This window comes from Hordeum vulgare, chromosome 3H (assembly GCF_904849725.1).
Source record: "Hordeum vulgare subsp. vulgare chromosome 3H, MorexV3_pseudomolecules_assembly, whole genome shotgun sequence".
Classification (NCBI taxonomy): Eukaryota; Viridiplantae; Streptophyta; class Magnoliopsida; order Poales; family Poaceae; genus Hordeum; species Hordeum vulgare.
In genome coordinates this window covers 616810023-616816695 of record NC_058520.1, presented here as the reverse complement: position 1 = coordinate 616816695, position 6673 = coordinate 616810023, and the positions used below count along the sequence as shown (strand labels likewise).

The 6673-nt window shown below is 37.2% G+C and overlaps 1 non-coding gene across 1 annotated transcript; it reads left to right on the top strand.

Annotated features, from left to right (window-relative positions):
• The first annotated feature begins 5835 nt into the window (after positions 1–5835).
• Positions 5836–5922, top strand: TRNAM-CAU. The gene is given in 2 exon segments: positions 5836–5873; positions 5887–5922. It is a non-coding gene; the product is annotated as a tRNA-Met (tRNA).
• The last annotated feature ends 751 nt before the right edge of the window (positions 5923–6673 follow it).

Sequence of the window (6673 nt, the reverse complement as noted above, 5' to 3'; positions counted from 1 at the left end):
TATTCTGCTCTTTCTTCAGTTATCAATTAGCTTAATTGCATACACATGACTAGATATGCTTGCTGCATCTAGCAAAATAGGATTAGGAGATGCATTCAGTGGAGTGGATTAATTGGTTTCGACATCACTGAATATATTGTCTCCGTCGACCTGCCCGCAAGGCCATATGCCATCGCCTCCGCTGACTTGGCCAGAAGACCATCAATTATAGCCTAGACCTACTTTTTCGCAGGTACTTTTGAAGCATATGATGGATCTCATCTATTAGTCAATTCGTCAGTTTACTGTAGCCAATATAGTTGTTGCCGACAATAGACTACATTTGACTGACAAGCAACACATCATGCCCTCCTACATATATGGATTATGTTTGTACTTGACAGCAGCAGACTAAATTCATAAAAGAAGATGTATGTGATGAGTTCACTAATTAAAAAAATACAGGATGCTTCAATAACCCCATTGTATGAATATGTTTGTTTAAAAACAAGCTAGCATGTATGTTCATTCCTATATAGCAATTTACAAAAAGAGTTTACTGATGTTCAATGGACTCCAAAAATTAATAGCATAGACTTGTCTCTGCTGCTGGAGGTAATTAGCCAGTCACTGGATGCTTCCTCTGTTGATGTTGCTTCTTCATATAAAGATTGTTCTCCGTTTGTTCTTGCTTTAAATATTTGTTTGTGTTTTCAAATTTTTTCTCCTTTTTAAAAATTGTTCAAAATTGTTCTTGCTTCTAAATTTGTTCGGGATTTTTCAAAATTATTCTCCGTTTCAAAATTTCATTCTTAAGATTCAAAATAGTTTCTTACTTTGAAAAATTGCTAGTGCTTCCAAAAATTTTCATGATTTTTCAAAATTGTTTTCAGTTTCAAATTTTGTTTTCAAGTTTCAAAAAATGATTGTGCTTTAAAAAATTGTTCTTTGTTTCAAAGTTTATTCTCTAGATATGAAAAATGTTCGTGAAATTTTTTGAAACTGACAACAATTTTTGAAACCGAGAACAAGTTTTGAAAAATACAGAACATTTTCAAAAATCAAGAAATTGTTTAACATTCAAAAACATTTTCTAAAAATCTAGAACATTTTTTGAAACAGAAAAAGGAAAGAAAAAAAAATAAATAGAAAAAATAAAAAAAAATATGGAAAAGATAAAACCAGTTCAGGTAACCTTTTAGAAGTTTCCCAAAACCGAAAAAAATTAGAGAACCGGAGCAGTGCAGCCCGTCAGCCCCCTCCCGCTTCGCACAGAGCGGTAAATCGCTCCTGAGGCGATAGGAGCGTACATCTCATTATGGTTCCCAGGGAGCTCCTACGTGTAGCTCGTTGCGGCAGGGAAGAGATGCAACGCACAAGGTGTTGCCCAGCTTTTATTTGTTTCTGTCTGATTTTCTGTTTATTTGCTTTTTTATATGAACCAAAAACATTTCTTTGAATTTGAAGAACATTTTTTGAAAAGTTGTGAATAAATTTCGAAGTGCAAATAATTTTTGAAGCACGAATATGTTTTTGAATCTTGAGAACAAACTTTTGACATGGAAAACAATTTTGAAAAAGAACAAATTTAAAATCACGAACAAATTTTTAAACCAGATTTTTTTTTAAGTTTGAGAACAAATTTTGAAACTGAGAATATTTTTGAGAAATGATGAACAAATTTGAAAACGTGGACAATTTTTTAAAGCATGAACATTTTTTGAAGCTTGAGAACTAATTTTGGAAAAGCGACCAATTTTGAAAAATCGTGAATAAATTTTGAAAGCGTGAACAAATTTTAAAGCACTAATATTATTTGAATCTTGAGAATAAAATTTTGAAATGGAGAACAAATTTGGAAGCGAGACCAATTTTGAATATTATTTAAAACGGAGAAAAACTAATGCATAAAACAAATAAAGCATGAACATTTTTTTAATTACGAAAATAAATTTAAAAGAAGAGAAAAATTTAGAAAAATCGTAAAAAAAATTAGAAGCCCGAACTATGTTTTAAATATGTTTAAATCAAGAATAAATTTATAAATAGGGAACAATTTTTTTTTGAATTTTAGGAACAAATTTTAAAAATTCAGAACATTCTTGGAATACCTGAAACATTTTTTGAAAATCCAGAAATTGTTTTGAACAATCCAGAAAAAGAGACTGAATAAGCAGAAACGTTTTCCACATTTGAAGAACAATTTTTGATAATCCGGAACATTTTTAGAATTTATGAATGATGTTTTTAAAATGATAAAATTTTGAAATTTGAAACATTTTATAAAAGCAAGAACATTGTTTGAAATTGAAGAACATTTTCCATATTTGGAGAACATTTTCTCAAAGTTCAAAACATTTTTTGAAACAGAAAATGAAAATTTCATTATTTTTAAAAAAGAAACAGAAAAGAAAAATGAAAAAATGGTTCAAAAACCTTTTAGAAGTTTTCTAAAACAACGGTTGCCCAATAGAATTGTTCCTAAACCAGGGGATTCCTGGTTCCCCTATCTCTCGCTTGAAGCGAGGGAAAGATTGCATGGCCCAGTACGCGTGAAGCCAGGGAACCAAAACGCTCTTTTCTTCACATTGTTATTCACATATTTTTGTATTTTGGTTTCTTAACTTTTGTTTACACTTCCAAATGTTCTAAATATATAGTTTAAAAAAACTCTTATCATAAATTTCTGTACATTTTAATCATTCATTTTGATTATGTCAAATATGTAAAGAAAAGAAAAAATGCTACCTATGTATATAAAAATGTACGATCCGTATGAAAAAAGGTAAACATTTTGAAAAAAATATCAACAGTGTGTAAACTTCGTTTGAAAATTTTGAAATGTCTTTATACAAAATTATCCTAATGTATACAGAAAGTGTGTAAAATGTTAAATTTCTATGACAAATGTATCAGATGTATAAGAAAATTGTATGGTGCGTACGAAGAAAACTAGGGTGTTAATCATATACTCACTCCGTCCGAAATACTTGTCCTAGAAATGAATGTATCTAGATTTATTTTAGTTATAGATACATCCATTTTATTCATTTCTAGGACAAGTATTTTCGGACGGAGGGAGTAAGAAACAAAAAGTCAACACAACATTTATTTGAAAATGATGTTAATCATGTACTATAAAAATGTCAAAAATTTATTGGAAACATTTCTGGACATGTATGAAAATGTACATTGTATAAAAAAGATATACATCTATTGAAAAAATGAAAAAAGAGAAAAAAATGAAGAAGAAAATATACAGAAATGAAAAACAAGATAACAGGAGGAAACCCTTGCAAAAAAATAAACAATGAAAACAATAATCCTGGAGAAAAAACGAAAATGGAGTAAAAAGCTGTCGAAGGATGAAACAAGAAATAAAATAAACAATTAGTGAAAACTGAGAAATAAACATAAAAACGATGAAAATCACAGAAATTCATAAAAAAACCATGTCAGAAACATATATTAAACCTATAAACCAAGAAGTAGCGGGAAAAAAAACCTAAATAAACACAACAGTGATCTTACATATATTAAACCTATAAACCAAGAACTAGCGGAAAAAAAACCTGAAGAAACAAACGCGTAAATTACCTTTTTTAAGACAAAAACCCACAACAACGATACGTATGGGCGGGCCAAACGCATAAATCACTGGCCCTGCCCATACGCATCGTTGCTGCGGGCTTCCATGGTCAGATATCCCACAGCCTGAGCCAAGCAGTAACACACGAAACCTCCCACATACCCCCCGCGTCGCCCTCCCGAGCGAGGCGACCGGGGCGGCCACTCCCCTCGCTGTCCAGCGGCCCTTCCTCCCTCTCCCTCTGGCCGTTGCCATTGGCTGGTGCGGACAGGCGTTGCCCGCGCGGCGCCATGGCGAGGCCGACGGTGGCTGCCCCTTTCCTTCCTCGTCGCGGAATTCGGCTCGGGCGGCGTGCTCCGTTGCAGATCCGGTGGTGGCGAGGCGATGATCCTTTGGCGGCGGCGGCTGGCGGCGGTGGTTGACGGACGACTCCCTCCCTGCCTAGATCTAGGTTACTCGGGCCCGATCTGGGCTTGGGCGGGCCGATCTGGCCTCCGATGCACCGCTTGCGGCTGGGCAAGCGAGCTACGGGCGATGGGGGCGGCGGCTCCTGTGATGCGTCGGCTACAGCGTGGGTGCAGGAGCTTAGCGGGCCCGATATGGGTCCGTATGGGCAATTGACATGGCGTGCTCCAGTTTCGTGTACAGTTTGCTACCGTAAACGTCGGTGGAGGTTGTCCCCTCCCACGCGGCTGCAGTGCTGCCGGTCCCTGTCTCCGGTGGCCTCGGTTGGTTCGGCCGGCCTCGCAGCGTTTACGAGGAAGAGACGTTGGTGGTGTCCTCGTGACTGTGGTGGCGCAGGTTGGTGGGGCAGTAGGCATGGTGGAGCTACCATCGATCCTGGGTGGTGGGTGTAAGGGGTCGGGAGAAATCCTTGCTGGGTCTGGTCGGCACCGACTCTGTGACGCATGTGGACACCGCCACCCTTCCTGAAGGGCGTCGGTTATATCTCTCCCACACTCCCCTCCGTGTATCGGGAGAAATCCTAGGTCATGACCGGGCAACAACGTCGTCACCGTCACAGTCCTTCTTGAAGGTGTTGCTTGATACGTGGCAACTCGACGGCATTGAAGTGGGATGGAATTCTCCGGTGGGCGCAACAGTTGCGGGATACTATAGCTTTCGTTGATCCGGTGTCGTCGGCATTTTTTTCTCTTGTTTTTTTTTCTCTTGGGCATGATTGTGCTGATCTCAGTATGTATCGGGTGGTTGCTATATTAATATAGCGGGGCGAAAGCCTATTTCGAGGCTTCCATGGCCGAGTCGGATGTAATGAGCAAGATATAATATTCACGCTATTCCGCACCCATAATAGGTCTTTCGGTTAACTTCCCTCATTCCTTCATTCCCCTGTTTTCTTCGGGTTTTCCTTCTCTTTTTTGATTTTTGGTTTTCTTCGATTACTATTAATTTATTTGATGGATTTTATCGGCTTTCTTCAGTTTTCTTCGATCTTTCTTCTTATTTTCATTTTTCGTTTTTTCTTTGGTGATTTTTCTTAGTTTTCATTGGAATCCCGTTTTTCTTTTCTTGTTTAACTTTTCTTTGGTTTTGTATCATTCTTTCTCGTTTTTTGTTGGGTTTTTTTTTCATTGCATTAACATTTGGTTTATGTTGTCCAATTTTTTACACTACATTAACATTTGAAAATACAGGATTGATATTGTTTTAAGTGTTTTGATGTCTACTTTTCTTTACTCACGTTGTACATTTTTTTGTATACACCAGAAAGATTTTTTCATACATGTTTAGGAAAAATTAAAATGCCATATTAATGTTTTTTTTTCAAATATATGTGTTTTGAACATGTTCTGAATAGGTGGTAACCATTTTATTTAAATCCATAAAGTTGTAAGTAATTATATGTTTTGGAAACATGAACAAAAAAAAAAGAAAAAGAAACTAACGTAACGGCAACTATGCCCCTAGGCGGTGGCCACGTGGCCCATCTACGAGGTGATGCGCGGGCAAGGGCTTCTTCCACCTCGACATAGCAATGCCCATTGGATATTTAACGCATCTGCGGTCAATTATTTATGTTTCATTTGGCATAGTACTTTTGTTTTCATTTGGGATAGATTTTTTTTGTTTCTGGAAGCTTCCGGGCCTTGAGATGCTTAGCATGCAAGTATTACCGGCTCCTGTATTCATTTGACCGACTACTGTTTGATGGTAACAGTACTCTAGTGATTACCGAAAGCAAATAAAAAAGGATAGCCGTGAGATGTCTCTATTAAGAAATCTATGGTTGAGATAAATAACACAACGGGGCGGTGGCGCAGTTGGCTAGCGCGTAGGTCTCATAGCTAATGCGAGTGATCCTGAGGTCGAGAGTTCGAGCCTCTCTCGCCCCACTGTTTTTTTTCTAATTTTGTAAAAGAAAAAAAAAACTGTGACCGATCTGAGTTTGTTCCACTTTCCTACTTGCTCCTTCACATGAATTTTCTTCTTATTCATCGTTCTCTGAATCTTTTTTTATTCTCATCAAAAGATGGATATATAACTTCTATCCCCATGTATACGTCACTGTTTTTTATTCTAATTTTGTAAAAGAAAAAAAAACTTGCTCCTTCACATGAATTTTCTTCTTATTCATCGTTTTCTGAATCTTTTTTTATTCTCATCAAAAGATGGATATAACTTCTATCCCCATGCATGCGTCCGTGGCTTTAAACATCACAAACAAAAGATTGACATGATGATGATGGAACTGAGGTGGCTAGTATTTCTTATGCGTCTTGGATGCTTCATGTCAGCCGGTATTTTCCTATCCATGAAAAGAGAAGGGAGAGATACCGCGAAACACATTGTTCTGCCATGAGATAGTGCACTCACTCCAAAATAACAATTTAATTTGGTTATGTGCATCCTATTGATGCAGAAGTTAAGAGTGATCTTCAACCATTTCTAGTGGGTATTACTTGCCCGCATTAATGAGAACTATGCGGTATGCACATATGGCTTTATCGCCATGTAGCTATTGCAAAATATGGCACATATAGCATAGTCGAATTTGGCATAGTTGCCACTACTTGCCCGCCTGCACATATGGCTTTTTATCACTATGTGGCTGTTGCAAGATGATTTGCATGCCCATCCCATCAC